This window comes from Haliotis cracherodii, unplaced genomic scaffold (genome assembly GCF_022045235.1).
Source record: "Haliotis cracherodii isolate W230 unplaced genomic scaffold, xgHalCrac1.p SCAF_10, whole genome shotgun sequence".
In the NCBI taxonomy this organism is placed as follows: Eukaryota; Metazoa; Mollusca; class Gastropoda; order Lepetellida; family Haliotidae; genus Haliotis; species Haliotis cracherodii.
In genome coordinates, this window is record NW_027266265.1 from 17,694,509 (window position 1) to 17,706,160 (window position 11,652).

The window sequence follows — 11,652 nt, forward strand, 5'->3', positions numbered from 1 at the left end:
GAATCTTAGATAAATCCTGTATCTAATCTTGTGGTAAATCTCCATGATATGATTGTGAAATGTCTTTGAAGATATAACCTCATTGCCCTCACTCATTCACTGCCTAGCATTCCTGCTTAAAGGATTTCTACATTTGTCAAGATCTAAATAATTTACCAAAGAGCTTGGAGAATAATTAAAGTCCTGATTACGTATAGCTGAACAGGTGTAGAATTTTGTTCTGAATATATTAAATTTAGTTTATGGGGTGCATGCATGTTATCAACTCTCCCTCAATTCCATTTTTGTCATTTTTCATGCTGATCCTACAGCGGTGCTTATGCTATGCAGTGTTCCGGCAGAACATGTAGATTTGATAGGGAAACCAGTGCATTTAGAAGTGAGTTGAAATCAGCATTGTCTTTTTCGTGATTTCCTACAGAGACAATGGTGCCATATCATGCAATGAGTGCATTTTCTCTGGCTCCCCTGTGAGATGGATTGCAGAGGGAGTGTCAGCTGTTTTATCATTTCTCCTGACAAGAGGGTTTCAAACAGGCTGTCAAACTACTCTTCATCTATAGCTTTCTTACAAAACAAGGAAATAAATTGGACAATTCACCATTGAACATGAGTGTATATTTTTTGTTTTCAATTGGCTGAAATTACTCAAGAAATGGATCTTTTGTTTGAAATGTGATTGGCTGTGAAATAAGTGAAAGGCATTCTTTTAAAAAGGGGATTTTTCACAAACAAGACGACATGCAAAAATATAAAGTAATTTCAGTTCCAAATTAATGCCTAGCAATAAACAGAAGGCCAGTTTCATGCAAATTTGTGAATTCTAGATGCAATTTGCCACTACTAGTCTTTGAGGTTCATCTCGAAATAATTCTTTATCTCTTTATGAAAATTAAATGCGTCCAACCACCTGCTCCAGTTCTCGAAGAAGGCCATATGAATAATATACTCGTAATCATATTTGCGCGGAACCCAGGAGTCTAATTACTAGTGGACCGATGAGTCTCTGGGCATAGTTTGAGGACTGTGTGTTGGGAAATTACTTATTGCTTGCATAGTCCTGTTCATTGGCTGCACCTGGGTCCCGAGCTTAATGCTATTTGTGCATGCAGCTTGTAAAAGTCTGCGTCAGATTTTGTTGGCTGGCTAGGTTTGTGAGATTGAGCCCAACACGAAGCTAGATCCCTAGGGTGGGCTGTCTTGCTGTAGCTTTTGGCAGACCCTGATTAATGAAAGTGAGGTCTTCTCCCTTCCCATGTTGTGATCTTCTTGAAATTCCTCTGTGGTTTTTGTCTTAATTCACTGTCAATGCAAATCCTGTGAAAATTGATTAGAACTGTTTCGCGTGTCATTTATATCATTGTCGGTTTCCAAAGCAGGTCTCACTGAGGTGGAGCAACACAGATATATTTCCGGATATTGTTTCTGTTTATTTGATCAAGATTTGTGTGAAAGGACAAAAACAATGTCAAGGTTGGAGATTATACAGACAGACGAGTGCTCCGAGTGTTGAGTTCGTGCTGTATAGCGACGTTCTGCATTGCACATTGTTGCACCGTTGTCTGTACTGTTCAATACATTTATGTCACAATAAGTGCAATTCATATCACATGCAATTATACCATGCATAATCAGGCTGAATAATCTTGAAATGTTGAATAATTGCCTGCCTTGAAGGCACACCTGGTCAACCAGCACAATAAAAGAAAGAAATAGCTGTCTTAAATAAAAATATGCCATGAATTATCCCCTGGTCAAATTTAGGTGAAAAAAAGAAAATGGAAGAAAATGAAATTTGATGTAAACAGTTCTCTGAAAGAACTGCCCCGAATGAATATAACACCAGGACAAAGCGTGGTCTGAAATGCTGTTTGTTTTCATGACAATATTTAAAGTTTAACAATATTTAATGAACCAATTTAACCAATTTTTTATTCCAATTTATGTACTTCTCTGAATTTCTGGCAATGTTTAATGTAAAAGGTAAATAAAAAATATACAAAATGCAATATATTAAGGAATTGTATGGTATAGTCTCTGGTCCCTGCCAAGAGATCCATCTCAGACACACCCTTTGCCAGATTTATATCCGACAGCCCGAGATGTTGCTGGGCCATCATACGGAAGATGCACTTCATTTCTTTCTTACGTGTTTGTCTGAGATGTTGGCTTTGCTATATGATACTGTGATGTTGTTGTGCTGGATGTAAATAATAACGTAACTGTAGTTACAAAAGTTATCCAGTAATTAAACACTTAAAGAACAATACTTATCTTTAATGTCAATTATACAGTGTATGCTATTTCTCATGTCACTTTCAATACATTGTAATTTGTATATGTATCATGTGAGAGGCATTCAGATAAGCCAAAGTAGCTGTTTGCCAATCCCTCCACTTTATGGAAATATATATGTTTATATCAAGTGACACCCTTTTATTATATCACCAACATCCCACACTTTAAACAGACTTGATACTTACTCTCATCTGGCCAACCAATTGTCTGTATCATTACTTTGCAAATAAGCTAACCATGAATCACATTGTTTAAACTTACTCCACCATGAAATATTTATACTTCCGCCAAGCAGCTTGTTAGAACGAAATATGTGCTCTGGTTGATTGAGCTGTAAAAAACATGCATCAGTGCAACCTGTGATTGTGCACCATGTGCATTTCAGAATGTTATAAATTTATATCAGACTTTGTAAGAGACTGACCATAAGATATTTAGGTGTGTGTGTGTGTGTGTGTGTGTGTGTGTGTGTGTGTGTGTGTGTGTGTGTGTGTGTGTGTGTGTGTGTGTGTGTGTGTGTGTGTGTGTGTGTGTGTGTGTGTGTGTGTGTGTGTGTGTGTGTGTGTCAGGTGTCTGCATGCGTGTGTGTGTGCGCGTGTGTGTCTGTGTGTGCATGTGTATATGTGTGTGTCTGTGTGTCTGTGTCAGGTGTGTGTGTGCACAACATCCATCTTTGAACACAATCTCTACCTCTTTAACATACTACACCACTTATCCATGTGTCCTGTTTTTTAAATTGCTATGGTTCTACAGTTTATAATGTATGTTATGAAGGAATGGGCACGTATGAAATGTGCCCATGAATGTATTACTTTTCACAGCAATGAGTCATGGATTTATGGTCTGTGTAACAGAGACAACTGATTGAAAAGCAAGACACTAAGAAGAACTCATTCCCTAAACATAGTTACGTATAGTTCATAAAGTTAGGACTGCAGCCTGTCTCTATCTGCTGCTACCATCTTTGCATTACATGCACTTGGTGCAAATTAATGTCGGTTTATTAAATCTACTCTGGCTGTGAAAACCGAAACTGGAGTATTGCTTATCAACAGCGAGGATCGGTGTTGTATCTATATATATGATGAGTATGAGATCATTTTGTGGGGTATACAGTGATAAGAGGCTGTCGAGATGTTAATTGTATGTAATGTGGACAAATGTGCACCAGTCACGACTGCCTGCTGACATGATGGTCACAGACGTCATCATCTGTTGTTCCACGGCCTTGTTTCCCATCATCGATTTCATGTGGATTTCACACACATTGACCAACCGTTGATCACAACTCATGTCCACACAACATGTCACATGTTACTACCAATATACCTACAGTCACAGCTGGTGATCATGACAGACACAGACCCGTGGCGCTCCAATGTGGGACAAGCTGTCGCTAGCTAGCTAAACTTTTTAGGGAATTTTAATGATTGGCACCAATATTGAGCTTTATCAAATCTTGTAGGGGATATAGGAAGGAGAGTTCATTCAGTTGTAATTAATTCACTAAGATGTGTTGTGTTATGTCGTGCTTGACATTTCTTACCTGTTTTGATGACTTCTGTTAAGAATGATTGGTGAGGTGAGGTGAAATGGGATTTAACATCGCGGCCAAGATATTTCACTTATATGGAGACATGCATGCATGTGTGGGTGTGTGTGGCTGCTTGTACTAGCCCGGACTCATGCTGATTTTATAGTGCTAGCCCACTCAGATACCATGCCACAGTTTAACATGAGTACTCCACTCAGTCGCAGTCACTGACTCAGAGCAGACCAGTCCTTGTTTTAACCCCTAAATGCTGAGCGCCAGGCAGGTTAACAACAAGTACTATCTTTTAATGTCTTTTGGTATCATAATAAATAAATTTGGTATTATAAAATGGCAGCCACACCAACTTGGTTACTGTTAATTGTGAAATGAATGCGTCTCCAAAAGAATACGACTATGGGCCTCTAACCAAAAATGTGACTCTGTCAGGTTTACAGAAAAATCCTAACCTTAATCCAACCTTACATTAATCCAATCACAAACCAAAAAGCACCGCTTATTAGCGCTGAGTGGGGTACTTAATTTCTGTTAAAACAATACATGCGCGCTGGCTCATGTCAGCCTTTGATGCAGTCGCAAAGAACAAAGACACTGTGTTGTGTGGGTGGCGTGTCTGTCTGGACTTGCAGGTGTGATGAGTGATGACATAAGTGATAAGAACTCTTGTCTTGACCCCAGCAGTGATGTAATTAGTGTTTGAATGACATTGTTTATATACATGTTACAAGTGCTGCTCAATAAACAGTGATGTGGAATACATAGTTGTTTGTTTTCAGCGTTTGTCCAAGTTGGTATTTCTGCAATCAAAAATGTCTTATTGTTGATATAAATGCGATGTTTATAATGTGAGCCAAGACCACTCACATTTTTCACATTTAATTCACTCTCGCATTAATTTCAAGATTTACAGTACTTGTTTTGTAGATGTGCCTGACACTTGCTTTTTCCACACAATAAAATGTGATAACAGGCACAATTTAGTTTACTGTAGTCATTAATGGTTTTTTTAATTTTTAATGATGAATAAAAACCGTCATCTTCTACTGCCTTAAGGTGAGGGATAAAAATGTCTGTCAAACCAGGAACTAAACCGGTCAGGCCTCATCGCCAGAAATCCCGATATTGTAAAACTGAAGTCATGAATATTATTTGAAGTTTTAATCCAAGCATTTTAACGAATCATGGACATTCTGTCAATTAGTAGTTGACATGATATTATGACAGGAACAAGTGTTGATGATAAGTTACCCTCATTGGCTAATTCCTAATCACTATTGGGAACGCTGCATGCCAACAGAGACACAGCTGCCATTCCTGCAAACTCCTGACGCCAAACTAGCCATTATTCTGAATGGGCCGACTGTCATAGAAAGAAGAATCTTGTAATTAATTCATAAATTGAAATGACAGGCGCTTGCCCTCTCCTGAACCAGCAACAGCCAGAGGTCAGAGTTTTCTCCCCTGAAGGGGATTTCCCTCAACGTGTGTCTTCTCCACTGTGGTTTTCTCGGGCTGGAACTGACGGAATAAATTTCCAGAAATTTGTGGGCAAATGTTGCAGACAGCAGTGTAAAACCACCGCAACCCCAGCACCTGTTTCTGATCGGTGGAGAATTCTTCACTGGTGCTATCGAAAATGTTCAATGGTCTGATACAACCGCAATAAAATTATGTTTTCTAACATGCCGTCTGCAGTAGACATAACCCAGCAGGTACTGGCTGGAAGGGAGCACGTGGAGCTTTCATGGACAGATTGTTGTGATGGGGAGGGGATAGGGCCCTGAAACGGAGAAGAAGTCCACCTCCTCAAGTCTGGAGTTGACTTGGCAAGGCATGTAGCTGATAGATATTGAATAAACTTCCGTCCCAGTTGTAGCACCAATTTTGCCACATTTTATTACTGTCTCCGAGCGGCTGTACAGACTGAGTGGAGTTATTCTATGTTGTGAGTAAGTGGTGTAGGTTAATGTAGTTCAGGTTTAGCACCTAAGTCTGGTTTGTGTGGGAGGGATGGGATGCCGAATCAGTTGACTGGCTTGAGAAAAGTGTGTCAGATGTTCTTTGTGATGACGGTTGATTTCTTCAATTAGGTCAACATTGTTTTGTTTGTTACATCATTGCTTATTGATGATGATGATGATGATGATGATGATTTATTCTGATGATGATTGATGCTAATTGATGCTGATGGAGATGGTATGGATGAAGATGATTTATTCTGATGAATGATTCTGATGAATGATGAATGATGGATGATGATGATGATGATGATGATGATGGTTTGGAACATGTAGTTTACATATTTCCCACATATTTCACTTCAGTAAGAATGATCATCCTTCCCCAACGCCTCCCTTATCCTGATCGCTCCAGTTTTTGTCAAAAGACGTGTCCCCATGAGTACCCAACAGGAGGTTGAGGGGGCGAAGTGGGGGGCTCAGCTGGCAGCGTGCACGGAGGTCATCAGTCACAGGGTGCAAATCAATCTCCAACCCTATATCATTAGTGCTCATGAGGTTAGCCATCCATCATGGACTTATTCTAATCTCTTATTACATTCCTCCTGCCTAATATTTCTGTTAGTCATGTAACGCTTTGACAAAGATGGTACCATTCTATAGCCACAGCCCACAGGTCTCAGTATTTACCATTATATACAGTAAGGGTGAACTATTCTATAGCCACAGCCTGCTGGCACTCAGTAATCACCATTATATACAGTAAAGGTGAACTATTCTATAGCCACAGCTCACAGGTCTCAGTATTCACCATTATATACACTAAGGGTGAACCATTCTATAGCCTAAGCCCACAGGTCTCAGTATTTACCATTATATACAGTAAGGGTGAACCAGTCTATAGCCACAGCTCACAGGTCTCAGTATTTACCATTATATACAGTAAGGGTGAACCATTCTATAGCCACAGCTCACAGGTCTCAGTATTTACCATTATATACAGTAAGGGTGAACCATTCTATAGCCACAGCTCACAGGTCTCAGTATTTACCATTATATACAGTAAGGGTGAACCATTCTCTAGCCACAGCTCACAGGTCTCAGTATTCACCATTATATACAGTAAGGGTGAACCATTCTATAGCCACAGCCCACTGGCACTCAGTATTTACCATTATATACAGTAAAGGTGAACCATTCTATAGCCACAGCTCACAGGGCTCAGTATTTACCATTATATACAGTAAGGGTGAACCATTCTATAGCCACAGCTCACAGGGCTCATTATTTACCATTATATACAGTAAGGGTGAACCATTCTATAGCCACAGCCTGCTGGCACTCAGTATTTACCATTATATACAGTAAGGGTGAACCATTCTATAGCCACAGCCTGCTGGCACTCAGTATTCACCATTATATACAGTCAGGGTGAACCAGTCTATAGCCACAGCTCACAGGTCTCAGTATTTACCATTATATACAGTAAGGGTGAACCATTCTATAGCCACAGCTCACAGGGCTCATTATTTACCATTATATACAGTAAGGGTGAACCATTCTATAGCCACAGCCTGCTGGCACTTAGTATTTACCATTATATACAGTAAGGGTGAACCATTCTATAGCCGCAGCCTGCTGGCACTCAGTATTCACCATTATATACAGTAAGGGTGAACCATTCTCTAGCCACAGCTCACAGGTCTCAGTATTTACCATTATATACAGTAAGGGTGAACCATTCTATAGCCACAGCCTGCTGGCACTCAGTATTTACCATTATATACAGTAAGGGTGAACCATTCTATAGCCACAGCCTGCTGGCACTCAGTATTCACCATTATATACAGTCAGGGTGAACCAGTCTATAGCCACAGCTCACAAGTCTCAGTATTTACCATTATATACAGTAAGGGTGAACCATTCTATAGCCACAGCTCACAGGTCTCAGTATTCACCATTATATACAGTAAGGGTGAACCATTCTATAGCCACAGCCTTCTGGCACTCAGTATTTACCATTATATACAGTAAGGGTGAACCATTCTATAGCCACAGCTCACAGGTCTCAGTATTCACCATTATATACAGTAAGGGTGAACCATTCTATAGCCACAGCCTGCTGGCACTCAATATTCACCATTATATACAGTAAGGGTGAACTATTCTATAGCCACAGCCCACAGGTCTCAGTATTTACCATTATATACAGTAAGGGTGAACCATTCTTTAGCCACAGCCTGCTGGCACTCAGTATTTACCATTATATACAGTAAGGGTGAACCATTCTATAGCCACAGCCTGCTGGCACTCAGTATTCACCATTATATACAGTAAGGGTTAACCATTCTATAGCCTAAGCCCACTGGCACTCAGTATTTACCATTATATACAGTAAGGGTGAACCATTCTCTAGCCACAGCCCACAGGTCTCAGTATTTACCATTATATACAGTAAGGGTGAACCATTCTATAGCCACAGCTCACAGGTCTCAGTATTTACCATTATATACAGTAAGGGTGAACCATTCTATAGCCACAGCTCACAGGTCTCAGTATTTACCATTATATACAGTAAGGGTGAACCATTCTATAGCCACAGCTCACAGGTCTCAGTATTTACCATTATATACAGTAAGGGTGAACCATTCTATAGCCACAGCTCACAGGTCTCAGTATTCACCATTATATACAGTAAGGGTGAACCATTCTATAGCCACAGCCTGCTGGCACTCAGTATTTACCATTATATACAGTAAGGGTGAACCATTCTATAGCCACAGCTCACAGGGCTCATTATTTACCAATATATACAGTAAGGGTGAACCATTCTCTAGCCACAGCCCACAGGTCTCTGTATTTACCATTATATACAGTAAGGGTGAACCATTCTATAGCCACAGCCTGCTGGCACTCAGTATTTACCATTATATACAGTAAGGGTGAACCATTCTATAGCCGCAGCCTGCTGGCACTCAGTATTCACCATTATATACAGTAAGGGTGAACCACTCTATAGCCACAGCTCACAGGTCTCAGTATTCACCATTATATACAGTAAGGGTGAACCATTCTATAGCCACAGCCTGCTGGCACTCAGTATTCACCATTATATACAGTAAGGGTGAACCATTCTATAGCCACAGCCCACAGGTCTCAGTATTTACCATTATATACAGTAAGGGTGAACCATTCTATAGCCACAGCTCACAGGTCTCAGTATTCACCATTATATACAGTAAGGGTGAACCATTCTATAGCCACAGCTCACAGGTCTCAGTATTCACCATTATATACAGTAAGGGTGAACCATTCTATAGCCACAGCCCACTGGCACTCATTATTTACCATTATATACAGTAAGGGTGAACCATTCTATAGCCACAGCTCACAGGGCTCATTATTTACCATTATATACAGTAAGGGTGAACCATTCTATAGCCACAGCCTGCTGGCACTCAGTATTTACCATTATATACAGTAAGGGTGAACCATTCTATAGCCGCAGCCTGCTGGCACTCAGTAATCACCATTATATACAGTAAGGGTGAACCATTCTCTAGCCACAGCTCACAGGTCTCAGTATTTACCATTATATACAGTAAAGGTGAACCATTCTATAGCCACAGCCTGCTGGCACTCAGTATTTACCATTATATACAGTAAGGGTGAACCATTCTATAGCCACAGCTCACAGGTCTCAGTATTCACCATTATATACAGTAAGGGTGAACCATTCTATAGCCACAGCCTGCTGGCACTCAGTATTTACCATTATATACAGTAAGGGTGAACCATTCTATAGCCACAGCCTGCTGGCACTCAGTATTTACCATTATATACAGTAAGGGTGAACCATTCTATAGCCACAGCTCACAGGGCTCATTATTTACCATTATATACAGTAAGGGTGAACCATTCTCTAGCCACAGCTCACAGGTCTCAGTATTCACCATTATATACAGTAAGGGTGAACCATTCTATAGCCACAGCCTGCTGGCACTCAGTATTCACCATTATATACAGTAAGGGTGAACCAGTCTATAGCCACAGCTCACAGGTCTCAGTATTTACCATTATATACAGTAAGGGTGAACCATTCTATAGCCACAGCCTGCTGGCACTCAGTATTTACCATTATATACAGTAAGGGTGAACCATTCTATAGCCACAGCCTGCTGGCACTCAGTATTCACCATTATATACAGTAAGGGTGAACCATTCTATAGCCACAGCTCACAGGGCTCAGTATTCATCATTATATACAGTAAGGGTGAACCATTCTATAGCCACAGCCCACAGGTCTCAGTATTTACCAATATATACAGTAAGGGTGAACCATTCTCTAGCCACAGCCCACAGGTCTCAGTATTCACCATTATATACAGTAAGGGTGAACCATTCTATAGCCACAGCTCACAGGGCTCATTATTTACCATTATATACAGTAAGGGTGAACCATTCTATAGCCACAGCCTGCTGGCACTCAGTATTTACCATTATCTACAGTAAGGGTGAACCATTCTATAGCCGCAGCCTGCTGGCACTCAGTATTCACCATTATATACAGTAAGGGTGAACCATTCTCTAGCCACAGCTCACAGGTCTCAGTATTTACCATTATATACAGTAAGGGTGAACCATTCTATAGCCACAGCCCACAGGTCTCAGTATTTACCATTATATACAGTAAGGGGGAACCATTCTATAGCCACAGCCTGCTGGCACTCAGTATTCACCATTATATACAGTAAGGGTGAACCACTCTATAGCCACAGCTCACAGGTCTCAGTATTCACCATTATATACAGTAAGGGTGAACCATTCTCTAGCCACAGCCCACAGGTCTCAGTATTTACCATTATATACAGTAAGGGTGAACCATTCTATAGCCACAGCTCACAGGTCTCAGTATTCACCATTATATACAGTAAGGGTGAACCATTCTATAGCCACAGCTCACAGGTCTCAGTATTTACCATTATATACAGTAAGGGTGAACCATTCTATAGCCACAGCCCACAGGTCTCAGTATTCACCATTATATACAGTAAGGGTGAACCATTCTATAGCCACAGCCCATAGGTCTCAGTATTTACCATTATATACAGTAAGGGTGAACCATTCTGTAGCCACAGCTCACAGGTCTCAGTATTTACCATTATATACAGTAAGGGTGAACCATTCTATAGCCACAGCCCACAGGTCTCAGTATTTACCATTATATACAGTAAGGGTGAACCATTCTATAGCCACAGCTCACAGGTCTCAGTATTTACCATTATATACAGTAAGGGTGAACCATTCTATAGCCACAGCCCACTGGCACTCATTATTTACCATTATATACAGTAAGGGTGAACCATTCTATAGCCACAGCTCACAGGGCTCATTATTTACCAATATATACAGTAAGGGTGAACCATTCTCTAGCCACAGCTCACAGGTCTCAGTATTCACCATTATATACAGTAAGGGTGAACCATTCTATAGCCACAGCCTGCTGGCACTCAGTATTTACCATTATATACAGTAAGGGTGAACCATTCTATAGCCACAGCTCAAAGGGCTCATTATTTACCATTATATACAGTAAGGGTGAACCATTCTCTAGCCACAGCCCACAGGTCTCAGTATTTACCATTATATACAGTAAGGGTGAACCATTCTATAGCCACAGCCTGCTGGCACTCAGTATTTACCATTATATACAGTAAGGGTGAACCATTCTTTAGCCACAGCTCACAGGTCTCAGTATTCACCATTATATACAGTAAGGGTGAACCATTCTACAGCCACAGCCCACAGGTCTCAGTATTTACCGTTATATACAGTAAAAAGGTT